The sequence below is a fragment of the Fukomys damarensis genome, unplaced genomic scaffold, assembly GCF_012274545.1.
Source record: "Fukomys damarensis isolate Sample0158 unplaced genomic scaffold, DMR_v1.0_HiC HiC_scaffold_32, whole genome shotgun sequence".
Lineage (NCBI taxonomy): Eukaryota > Metazoa > Chordata > Mammalia > Rodentia > Bathyergidae > Fukomys > Fukomys damarensis.
Window position 1 is genome coordinate 47,677,219 of NW_022900944.1, and position 12,079 is coordinate 47,689,297.

The 12,079-nt window shown below is 59.7% G+C and overlaps 1 protein-coding gene and 1 long non-coding RNA gene across 2 annotated transcripts in view; one reads left to right on the forward strand and one right to left on the reverse strand.

Annotated features, from left to right (window-relative positions):
* LOC117283891 overlaps positions 1–220 on the reverse strand; it is a 4,601-nt gene extending 4,381 nt beyond the window's left edge. Inside the window, exon 1 of the long non-coding RNA XR_004514923.1 lies at positions 152–220. This is a non-coding gene — a long non-coding RNA (uncharacterized LOC117283891). The remainder of the gene's footprint in view (positions 1–151) is intronic.
* The window catches only part of Jph3 (junctophilin 3), a 56,995-nt gene that overhangs the window by 25,602 nt on the left and 19,314 nt on the right, over positions 1–12,079 (forward strand).

A 12,079-nucleotide genomic window follows, 5' to 3' on the forward strand; every position in this document is an offset into this window, starting at 1 on the left:
GGGGATCAAACTGAGGACCTTGTGCTTTCAAGGCAGGCGGTAGAACCACTGAGCTAAATCCCCAGCCCTGGGCTCAACCTTTTGACCCTCCTGCCTCAGCCTCCCAGAGTGCTGGGATGACAGGCGTGCCCCACCATGCCTGGCTCATCACCTGTCTCGTTGAGCTGGACCTCATCAGGCCTGCAGTTTCGTGGACCTCAGTGTCTTCATACCCCGCCGCCGACCTCCAGAAATCTGCAACCACCCTAGAGCGGTGCCACGACATCGCAGCCCCATCCTGGTCCCTGCCTCAGACCTCGGTCTCCGGCCTTGCTGCTTCTGGACACTGCGTGAGGATGAGCTTGGGCGTGGCCAGACTTCCACTCCTGCCTGTGACCGCATGACGTCTCACAGGGTGGGGGGTCCCTGGTCCATTTCTTATGACGCGCAAGGGGCGGCTCCCACCTGTGTACCCCGGCCTTCCCACACCCGTGGGCCTGTCCGCTCTACTCTTGGGTCCCCAGGACTGGGACTGCTGGTCCTGCGGTAACTGTGCTCACCTTTTACGGAGCGGCCAGGCTGTCCCCGTGCTGGCCGTGCTGGGTCGCAGCCTCGCCAGCAGTATGCCAGGGCCATTTCTCTGAAGCCTGGCTGATGCCTTCTGCTGTTGCTTCTTGGTTCTGGCTGCCTGTAGGTGTGAACACAGTGGTGTTCTGTGGTGGCTTTGACTGCAGGCCCCTGGCGGCTCATGGGGCGCTCCCCGGCCACTTCTTGCCTGCTCTGGAGGAATGCGTGCGTGTTGGTCATCAGTGAGTATTTTATGCCAGTGTGTGTTTGCTATGTTCTTGTCACAACCTGAGCTCCTGGGGGGCCAGATGTGGCCTGGCCCCATGATGTCCTGGGCAGGAAGGGGTTCTGGGCCACGGGCATGTGGGTACTGAGGGATGGGGGTCCCGAGGGCTGGTCCACACTGCACCCTCTGCCCTTGGCCTGTCTTGGAGGCTCAGGGGACAGGTTGTTGGGAGACGGGCATAGCTCCTTTTTAGGATGGGCTGCTGCAGAGGTGCCCTGACCTCCTGATGTACTGCTGCCACCCAGCTTGGGCAGCCTCTGGGGCAGCAGGCACCACCCTGTCCACCAGCACTGTGCTCCCTCGGCCTGGGGCCTCCCCTGCCCTGCCCTGGGAGTAGGTTGGGGGACAGTGCAGTGCAAGCAGCTCTCTGTCCCATCTGGACTCAAGGGACGGATGATGGGGTGTGTACAGTGGGGTGAACAGAGTCCCCCAAAACCACTGTCAGCAGGGGGGCCTCCCTCAGACACGGCCTTTGCAGTGTTAAGGAGCAGCACGCTGGAGTCAGGTGGCCCCAGTGTAGCAGCCAGCTCCTGGGTCCTGGGACTTCAGAGGGAGCTGCAGGGCCGTGCCGGGCCCCCTCCTTGGGAGACAGTGGCCCGTGGTCACCTCTGCAGTGGGAGGAACAACCCTCTGACCTCTACTTCCTTGCCTGGAAGTCCCTGGGATCAAGCGTGGTCCCCAGCAGGTGTCAGCCCCCTCATTCCGGCCTCTTCCTCGCCACCCTGGCCAGCTTCCACACCCTCACCCGCCCTCTAGACAGACCACAAATGTGCCAGGCCTTCCTCCTTGCACAGGCCCCTCCCTCTGCCTGGACGATGCCCTTCTTCCTGAGCACAGCATGCTCCTGTGCCTCACTGAAGACTCCGTTCAGAGGATTCCTCCGAAATCCTCCCTAACTCCCGGTTGGCCGCTTCCTTTTTGAGATCCTGGAGCTCTTTGTTTCCCCTCTGTGTTGGTATTGTTTTGAGGTGCAGTTTTTATTTCCTTCTTGTGGTTGATTTACTTCAAGGTCAGCCTCCTTCTCTACCCAGCAGGCCTGGGAGGGAGGCAGGGGAGAGGAGAGCTTTCTAACAACCAGCTTGCCTGCCAGGTCAGGTGCTGTGGCTGCAAGGTCAGGCTGGCCTGGCTTTGTGTGATCCGGTGTGGGCCTACACCTCCTGAGCCTCAGTTTCCCAGATTGTGCCAGGCAGTAGGTTTCGTGGTGGGACAGCACCCTGTGGCACAGTGCCCCGTGGGCCCAGCCCTCCCCTAGCACTAGGTGATGCCCTGCCTTCTCCTCTCAGAAGGCCACCATCTTGTGGGGGGAGACACTGTGTCCCTATCCCCAGGAGGCAGGGTGGGTGGTTTCTGTGTCCCCAGCCGAGGGAGGTCCAGCAAGGTCAGGATGAGGTCTGTGTGCCATCTGTGTGTCTGTCTCCTCTCCCGCTGTGCCATTCTCTCCCTGCCTGCCTGTCTCCCCTTCTCCCGTCCCTTTCCTGGTCCCCTCTCTCTGTCCATGTCCTTGGCCCACGCCTCTCCCCTCCCCTTCCTGGTCTTGGTTTCTGGAGGTCTCCTAGGAGGGCGCAGGGAGGTGAGGGGGCCCTGTCTGCTGTCCAATGGTCTCTGAGTGGCCACACAGGCCCAGAGGCCACCTGCCCCCCCTCCATGGCCGAGGCTCCCTGTCAGTGAGGGTGACGGTGACAGTGATGTACCCAGTGGGGGCCGTGACTGCCGGGATCTGGAGGAGGAATTATGTGAATAGCTGAAAAAGTCCTGTGGCCGGCAGCCTGGTGCTGCTGCTGAGACCTTGGTCCACTTCCTGACCTGGCTGTGGCACCTACAGCAACTTGGGCTCCTGCCTCTGACTGCATGGCGTGGATGAGGACCCTGAGGCCAAGACGGGACCGGGTGTGGACCGGTGAGCACACTCCCAGAGCTGCTGTGCCTGGGCTCTGGAGCAGCAGCCTCTGCCTCACCTCATGGATCTGCCCTTCCCTGGCCTGGGTACCGACAGCATTCTCAGGTATTTTTATCATCTTAACTGTTTTTGGTGTGTACTTCAGTGACACTGCAAGGATCGTTGTGACACCACCATCATCCTTGGGTTTTGGAACACTTTGTCCTGTAGAAGTGGAGCTCTGTCCCTCCCCACCTATGCCTGTAGGAAGTGCTGGGGTCAGAGGGGACGCTGGCAGGGTTCTTGGTCACATTCCCAATGCTGGGACAAATATCTAACACCCACAACTTAAAGGAGAAGTCGGCCAGGTGTGGTGGCGCACACCTGTGGTCTCAGTACTCAGGAGGCTGAGGCAGGAGGATTACTTTGAATTTGAGGCCAGGCTGGTCTGTACTACATAGTGAGACCCTTCTCAAAGAAAAAGAAAAAAGCACTTTGTTTTGGCCCATGATTACAGTCCATGGAGTCGGCTGGCTCCAAGGCAGAAACATCCTGGCAGAAGGGCCTGGCAGAGGACAGCTGCTCACAGCATGTTGGACAGAAAGCAGAGAGAGACGGAAGGGGCCAAGAGGAGGACCTTTCCAGGCCACACCCCAGTGACCGCCTCTGACCAGGCCCCTACTGCTACCACAGTGGGTCACCGCTGTGGGTCCTGCCACCTCCCTGGGACCTGGGATGGTCCCCATTTCACCAGCAGCGATACCAGGCCAATGAGTCCTCAGCATTTCATCCCGGCACCGTCTCTCATCTTGCAGATGGGTCCCTGACAGCCACCTCCTGTTTGGTAAAGTGGAACAGCTCAGTGCCGCAGCCAAGTGTTACAGCTCAGTGCCACAGCCGAATGCCACAGCTCAGCATCGCAGATACTGCAGTTTGAAAGCTTGAGAATCCAAAGGTCGCTTGAAGAGGTGGAAAAAAACCTCTATGCCACTGGCTCAGAGGAGTTTGTACTCTGAAGTCTGAGGGCTTCACCAGAAATGGAGCCTCCTTATATAGGAGAGGGGACAGAGTTACAGAACATTCCTGAAAGGCCTAGCTAGTGAGCATGCTCAGAGAGTGGCGTTAACATTCCTGAGATCAAGCAGCTGAGACAGTCACAAAACATTTTGATACATTGGGCGGGAGGCTGGTGCAGCACAAAGTTCCATTTCTGGAACAAAACATTTTGTGGAAAAAACATGGTGACCGGGCAAGGGGAAGGCGAGGGCCCGTCTCACGTAGTCCCGCTCTGTCGCTGTTACGTAGCATGTTCATGCAGGCGCACAAGTGTGTACGCGTCTGGCACATACGAATGTTACTACCTAAGCATTCGAGGCGAGTGGCCTTGGTGTGCACATGTGTCCTGAGGAGGAGTGAGGTCCCTGCCGGAAGCACTGAGGTCCTGAGTGCCCAGGCTCTGCTCCTGTCCCACGGCTTGGGGCTGGCACTGTGTCACTGCAGGGTGGCTTCCCGAGGCGCAGGTGAGCGGAGGCAGGGCTGCCCCACCTGTGAGTGATGGCCCAGGACAGAATGGTTTCCTCAGCAGCAGCCTCTGTTCCCGTAGAAGCAGCCCAGAAGTTCTGAGTTCCCCTCGCCGCCTGACTTCGTGAGACAGTTGCCTTGCAGGCCTAGTTTATATTCTGGTCGTTTGCACAGAGTCCCTGGTGTCCGCGGGGGTCTTGGGTCTTTGGGATGGGTGAGCAGGACTGCAGTCAGGCTCAGTCCTCGCCGTCTGTGTGAGGGTTTGGGGGATGCACCACCCGACTCGTGACTGGTCACTGCTTCCCTCTGTGTTGCCTCGGAGCCGGGCCGTGGCACAGACGCTCGTCCCTCCCCAACCAGGCTGTCACGTGCCTCTCCTGGGGAAATCCATCCCCCACTTAAACCTTCAGGGGCTCCAGTCACCCCAGGAGGAGGCGTCTGCTCTTCCAGAGAGTGCAGGACTCAGGCCCATGCTGCCCTTGGCTGAGCCGGAGTGCGGTCTCTGCCATCCGCCTGTGGGGCGGGCTTCTCGCTTGTCCCAGGGAGGCAACAGACGGACACAGTTGAGAATACGAGTCCGTGTTTGCTTTCCACCTATTTGTCCCCTGGGAACATCAGTGAAGGCCACAGCTGGGCCCCCCGGGGTGGGCACCTGCCATTGCCCCGGCTGAGCCCTGCTGCCCCGCGGAGCCCCTCCGGCCCAGCCCTGCAGTCCCTGCTCCTGAGCTCAGAGCCTGTGCTTCTCCACAGATGTAGCTTTGGGGGATTTTTACCGGGGTCCTGCCTTTGATGAGCTACTCTAGTGTCGTCCCCAACCCCATTTTCCCCACAAGCCCTGTGAGATTTTCCTTTGCGATTTTTTTTCCGTCCTGGGTATTGAACCCAAGGCCTTTGTACTGAGCTACATCCCCAGCACTTATTTTACTCTTTGAGACAGGGTCTCACTAAGTTACCTAGGCCAGGCTCAAACTGTAATCCTCCTGCCTCAGCCTCCCAAAGTGCTAGGATTACAGGTGTGAGCCACAGCGCTCTGCTCCCTGGAGTTTGGTTTGTACGATTTTGCCTGTGCAGTGAATCCTAGGAATGCAGATGTCGTACAGGAATGGCTTTGTGTTGAGAAATATACACTGAATTATTTGGGGGCAAAATAGTACTCCTGGGCTGGGGGTGCAGCCTGGGAGGAAAGCACTTGCTTGGCATGCACGAGGCCCTGGGTCTGATCCCAGCACCACACACACACGTGCAGGTGCCACCCTCGAGGGACCTGAACCCCTCCTGCCAGCCCTCAGTGTATTTGGGGGAGCAGTGGGGAGTCTCCAGAGGAATGAAGCAGCCAGGGCCAGGGAGCGGCTGAGTCGGCGCAGGGACATAAGGAACAGCGCCCTGCGACGCGCTGTCTCAGGAGCACCCTAGGAACGAAGCTGGTGCGTCAGGGCCACACTGTCCAGGCCTCTCGCACAGCCTCAGAGAAGCTCTTCAGGCTTAGAGAAGGGCAGCGATGTGTTTTAACCTTTTTGGGAAAGATGAAGCCACTCTGGGGAGAGGACGGTTTCCATGTTCACGTGTCTCTGGTTGTTTTGGGTCCAGTCGGTGTGGAATTTCAGGACTGCCAGTGGGCCGGGCAGGTGTGTGGTCAGTCTGGGTGCTGAGAACTTGAACCCTTGTCACCAGCTCACCCTCCATGGGAGGGGCCTCTGCACCCAGGCGAAGGCGACTGCACCCTGGGGCTCAGCCAGGCGTGGTCCTGGGCCCCTCTCAGCTGAGCTGGCTGCCCCTGCGTGGTATCCTTTGCCCTGTGCTGCTGAGCTGCCCGACAGAAAGGAGGCGAGGCTGGGGGTGGGGGTAGCCGGTCCCTGCCCCTCCCCACTATTCCCGGTGTGTGGCTTGGTGCTGGCCCCGGGGATCGAGGGTACAGAGGCCCCGTGGGCACGGAGGGGCCCTGGGGAGCTGGGGTGGGATGTTGAGGGACATGGGAGCAGGGCTAACCCAACCGCCTGAGCCAGGCCTTGCCCATCCACACCCACGTCGCCCTCCCTGCAGAGCTCTGCTTGACCAGAATGAGCACACTGCTCCTCACGTGGCTCCGTCCTCACTGCGAAACTGGCCCTCGCACTGGTGCGCCTTCCACAACGCACAGCGGTGTCCGTGGAGCCCCGCGTGACCCTGCGGACAGTGGCATCAGACCAGCATTGCGACCCAGTTGGGCTGGACTCCGATAGCTGTACACTCATGGGAACCCCAAGTCCCTGCAGCACTTTGAGGCAGGCAGGGTCATCCCACTACCCTGGAGGCTGAGTCTGGAACTCCAGGCTGTGCCTGGGGCAGCCCTCTCCTGTTTTCTGTGTGGAAAACACCCTACCTCTTGTAAGCACACAGGTGGATAATCCAGGGGATCTCATCTTGAGGATGACCTCATCCTTCCTCAGTCATGTCCACAAGGACCCTGTTCCAGCCAGGTGTGGTGGTGCACCCTGTAATCCCAGTACTTGGGAGGCTGAGGCGGGAGGATCACACTTCAAGGCCAGTCTGGGTTACATAGGGACCCTGTCTCAAAACTAAGGTCCTTGTCCACATGTAGCAGGCACAGGTCCCAGGGGTTAGGGTGTGGACCCATCTTGGAGGGGCCTGGCCCATCCAGTGCCCAGAGAAGGGAGGGAGAAGAGTCCTCACAGGCCTTGCTGGGACCAGCCACTCACTCGCGGCACACTTGTCGCCTGGATGCCGAGCTGGGCTGGGCACCTCTGGCTGGCTCCTTGGTGTGCCGAGGTCTGGCCTCCAGAGAGCTGAGCGCTTCATAAACACCTCATTAATCGTCCTGCAGGCCCCGGGGTTTTGGCCTGCTGCAGCTCTGCCTTCTGAGAGCTGAAAGTCAGCAGAAAGAGTGCCCAGCTGCTCCAGAGGGGCTCAGAGCTCTGCAGAGTGCCTGGCTCCTGTCCTGGGCCAGCTTGGACCTTGGTCCTGACAGGCCTCTGCTCTGGGCAGGAGGTGTAGGAAGAGGCTGGGTGACAGGTGGGGGCGGCTGCAAGCCCCTGGTGCCCATCCACCCCTACAGGAACAGTCAAGACCTCAGCTGGCGGGGCGGGCAGGGATGGCTGACCCATCCCCACGCCTTGCTTGGGAGGGAGCCTGGGCCAGGCCATGCCTTGTCACACAGGGAAGGGCGGGCTCTGGCTGGTACTGGAGGTCCCTCTGGCCCGCAGGGTGCTCTGCTGTGAGGCGAGGTGACCAAGAACCGTGTGGACAGTGCTGCAGGGTAGGGCGGGTGGTCAGCAGCTGTGCAGTCTGCAATGGGAGGCCAGGCCAGTCTTGGGCCCCCTCGGGTGTGGCCGGGACTCTTGCGTGTTGAGCCAGGCCACAGGGCCAGCACGAATGCCTGCGTCCTCACACCTTCGTTCTGTTGTACGGAGGAGCTGTGCAAGGAGGGCCTTCCACAGTGCCCAGGAGGAAGGGCAGGAGGAGGGGCTGCACTGGCTGGTGTGCGTCCTTGGAGCCCAGCAGCATGCACAGTGGCCCATGGGAAATCTTCCAGGACCACAAGACGTGGCCAGATACTGCTGGGGTGATGCTGCCTCTCATCCTGTGACCGAGTCCCCACAGAAGCAACTGTCCCTGATACCCTTCAGGTCACCGGTGGAGGTCTCCCCGCAGTCCTGGGCCCCAGCAGTTCCCTGCCACTGCCACCTGAGGTCCCCTGTGATCTAGCCTGGCCTTAATGTCTGCTCTTCTGGTAGCACCAAGCTGGGTACAGGGTCGAGCACCTGCTCATGCGAGTGCCCGGCCTGCTCGGCCTAATTCTCCCATCCCCTCGTCCACCGGGAGGATGTCCTATGTGGAACACTGCTCGCCACCCAGGCCTGTCAGTGAGGAGCCAGCCAGGCATAGCCCTGAGGTCACTGCTCTTTGTGGACTCTGGGTCAGCACAGGCCTGTCTGGGCCCTTGTGGGAGCACAATTGTGGGTAAAGGTCGAGGCACCCACAGCTTGTACAGGGCAGGGCTGTCAGGGTGGCCTCTCAGGAGGTCCTGGCACCCGGGAGGCTGACTGACCTGCTGTCAGGGTGAGGACAGTGGCCTGGTGAGCGGGCCCACAAGGGCCGGAGCCCGGCCCAGCTGTGGAGCCTGAGGGAGCATCTTTGTTCAACCTCGTGCTGCGTGAGGGCCCAGGAGGCAGTGACTCGGCGTCCTCGGTGCTCATGGCCCTGTGTCAGCTCCGTGTCCTGGACCCTGTCCCTCCTAGTCTCCCCTTCGCTTCTCAGAGGCGCTGGCGGATGGCTGCCTCCCACACTGTGCTCTGCCCTGGCGGGGGCAGACTGGTCGCAGGCCACCGCACCCCCACAGTGCCATAGCAGGTGGGTGCTGGCTCCAGGACCTCCTCCCCAGCCCTGCCCAGTCCTGCCCTGGCAGGACCTTGTCTCCTGCTGGCCACGGGCTGGAGCCTGGGGCCGGCAGTCACCATGCTGATCCCATTTGCTGGCCCTGTCGGATGCGCTGGCCCTGGTGGCTGGGTGCTGCCCCGAGTGCTCCTCGGGGTCCCGCTGCCCCTCGGTGTCGCCCCTCATCTGCGGCGGTCCTTCCTCCTGGGTGGCTCTCGTCCTCTCTGGTCCCCTTCCTTGGCTGGCTCACAGGATGGTGAGCATCGGGTCTCCGCCCAGGGAGGGAGGGCCTGGCCCGCGTGCTGAGCCCACAGCTGACCCGGCTCACTGTCCAGGGCAGTCACAGGCAGAGGTGGCGATGCAGGGCCCTGCTGGCATCCAGGCTGCTGGGCCAGGTGGGGGGGGGCAGGGTGGGTGCCTGGTGAAAACACAGCTGCTCGCCTAGAGGCAAGGGTGCCAGGCAGATGGAGGGAAAGAGTGTTTGAAAACCAACTCGCTTTTGTGTTTCTTGCGCCCTGGGATTGTCATGGCAACTGGGATGTCTCGCTCCTCAGCCCCAGGTTAGAGCCTGATGGGCTCTGGCCAGGCTCCCAGGTGAGGTGGTCAGCTCTCGGGCCTCAGTTTCCCCGCCTGTGATGTGAGGCTGGCAGTGCAGCCCCAGGTGTCTGTGAGGATGGACGTGGAGTCCGGCAGGCAGGGGCTGGGTAGACATGGCTGCGACACCGCAGTGACTCCTTCCAGCTGGAAGGTGTGGCTCACTCAGGCCCCTTCTAGCCCTTCCTGAGCTGGCCCTGGAGGCCCCTCTTCAGCTGCAGGACCAGTGAGGTCCTGGTCATGGTGGACAAGAAGGTGTCCGTGGGAGGAGGAGATGAGTATGGGGTGCTATGGTTGGGCCTGAAGTGTCCCCAGATTCTTAGGTGTTCAGAGGTGGGGCTCTTTTTGGGGGGGGACTGGGAATCGAACTCAGGACCTTGCCTTGTACCACTGAGCTACATCCCTGGCCCAGAAGTGGGGCTCTCAGGTAACTGGGTCACCAGGCTCTGGCTTCATGGATTAACCCACTGATGCAACTGTAATTTGAGGTATTGGGAGGTGACGGAAATTTAGGGGGTTCTGACTGAAGGGGTGACCTAAGGCACTGTATCTCATCCCTGCCGCCATCCTCTCTGGCTGCCATGAGGTGAGCAGCTTCCTCTGCCATGATGGCTCTGCCTTGCCACGGGCCTGAAAAGCAGCAGCTTTTATGCTGTTTTTCTTCAGTTTGGCCGCAGTGATGGAAATCTGACTGCCGTGGGGGTGTTCGTGAAGTGTTTGGGACCAAGGTTGGATCCCTACCTCAAACCTCATACCAGGATGAATTCCAGGTTAAGATGGCTAAGTGCTAAGCACACTGAAGGTCGGATTCTTCCTACGTAGAATACAGCTGCCAATCAACTAGTGCAGTCAGCCTTGTCCTGGTGGCAGACATGGGAACTACACCCGCGTGAGGTGACTGGATTCCTCTTAGCAGCTTGGGCAAGATGCAGGGCACAGTCACTAACCCTGGGCATCGGGGGGGGCAGGAGTCTCTCGCATGGCTTGTGGCACTTGAATTGGCACCATCCCCAGGAGAGCACATTTTCACTGAAGCAAAGCAGACGTGGGACCCAACAGTGGGACTCAGCAATTGTACTTCTTGAAATTTATCCCAAAGACACAAGATTTGTGTACAAAAGTCAAATGCACAAGGTTGGGCTGTGACTTGAAATCACAGAGTGTGGCACATGGTGGAAACCCCAGGACTTGGGCAGAGCCCAGCTTTGTGTTTGCCGATACGGGGCAATCCCCAGAGTACAGTGTCAGGTTAAAAACACCCAGGAGTGCACACAGTGAGCACTGAGGGCCATGGCGGGCGTCCAGCAGAGGGGCAGCTCTCTGCAGAGGGCGGGCTGGGTGCCCTCATCCGAAATGCGGAAGTTGTGAACTTATCAGATCACTGGAAACAGAGGGAGGCGTCTCAGGGAGGGACAGGGTAGGCACCATCCCTGTGTCTTACGTGGAGGCTCGTGTCCTGGTATTCTCAGTCCACCTGCCATGTGAAATCCCCACACTTGCCAGGCATGTGGGCACTCAGAAGGCTCTGGGTTTTGCAGCATTTTGGGTTTTGGAGCTCAGGTTTTCAGGTTAGGATCTCAGCTGCAGTCTCGGGCAGTGACGATGACAGATTCGACCTTACCCAGCGAACCCATGAGCAGCAGAGCCCCTGGCATAGGGGCAAAAAAAGGTGTAGAAATGTGCGGAGGATACCCACTTAAGGTTCAAGAGTGAGACGTGCATGTCTGTGACAAAGGAAGGGAGTTGAAAAAGCACGTACTGGAATTCAGAGCAGTTTCCTGTGGACAGTCGAGTAGGTGTGGAAAAGGGCGGAGGAGGCTTCTTATTTTCATTCTTTATATTTTTTGCTTAATTTTTTTAAAGAACCTGTGTTTACTTTTTGTTGAATACAAGGTCGTGCTATGTAGCCCAGGCTGGCTTCGGACTCACTGTGTAGCCCAGGCTGACCTCAAACTCCTGGTGATCCTCCTGCCTCAGCCTCCAGAGTGTGTGACGATACCACATCTGGGAAAGAACCTACATGTTACTTTTGTGATTTTAAAAAGATGTCCAGGCACAGACCCCAAGCACAGCCAGACACTGGGAGGTTTAGCCGTGCCTTCAGGGTCACCCTCATGGGGCAGATGCCCTGGCTTCCCTCTACCTGACACTCCAGTCCTTTTTGCCACTACCCTTCCATCCTGGCCCCCCCCCCCGCCAGGCTACGGCTGCAGCTGCAGCATCCTCTGAGGTCCCGAAACTCCTGGGCCAGTATGGAGCAGTGGGGATACTGCCTGCTGTGCAGCCTCCCTCATGCGGGTGAGTGTCCATGCCTGGCGGGCCAGGTGGACCCTGCTCCCGGTGACCATGACGAGCAGAGCTGCCCCTCCCCACCTTGCTCCCTGTGGCTGCTGCCCCAGTCTGTTTGCACTGCACCTGCATCCAGATGAGAGCTGTGGACGCTGTGCTGTGGGGGCCGTGTCACTGCTGTCCAGAGGGACAGGGCAGTGACGCTGTGTTCCTCTGTGCCGCACACTGCCTGCCCTGCCCTGCCCGTCGTCCCCTGCTGCTGGCCGCCCAGCTGGGCGTGGCTGCTCGTGGGGTATGAGAGAAGGAAGTTGGCCTGCCTGAGGGTGCTAGCTCTGTCTTTTCCCTGTGCCACAGGAGGATGCAGACTGTGTAAGCTGCATCGGTGAGCTGCTGCACCACAGAACTGGCCCGCATCTGGGCCACGCTGCCCTTCCTCAGGACCCCCTGGCACAGGGGCTGCGGCACTCACCCCAGGCGGGTGCTGGGACAGCACGAGTTCCAGGCTCTGCTGTCCCTGCCGAGGTGACACACGCAGGCCATACCACTCCTGCACGGCAACACTTTTCTTTCCTGTTTTTTTTTTTTTTTTTTTTTTT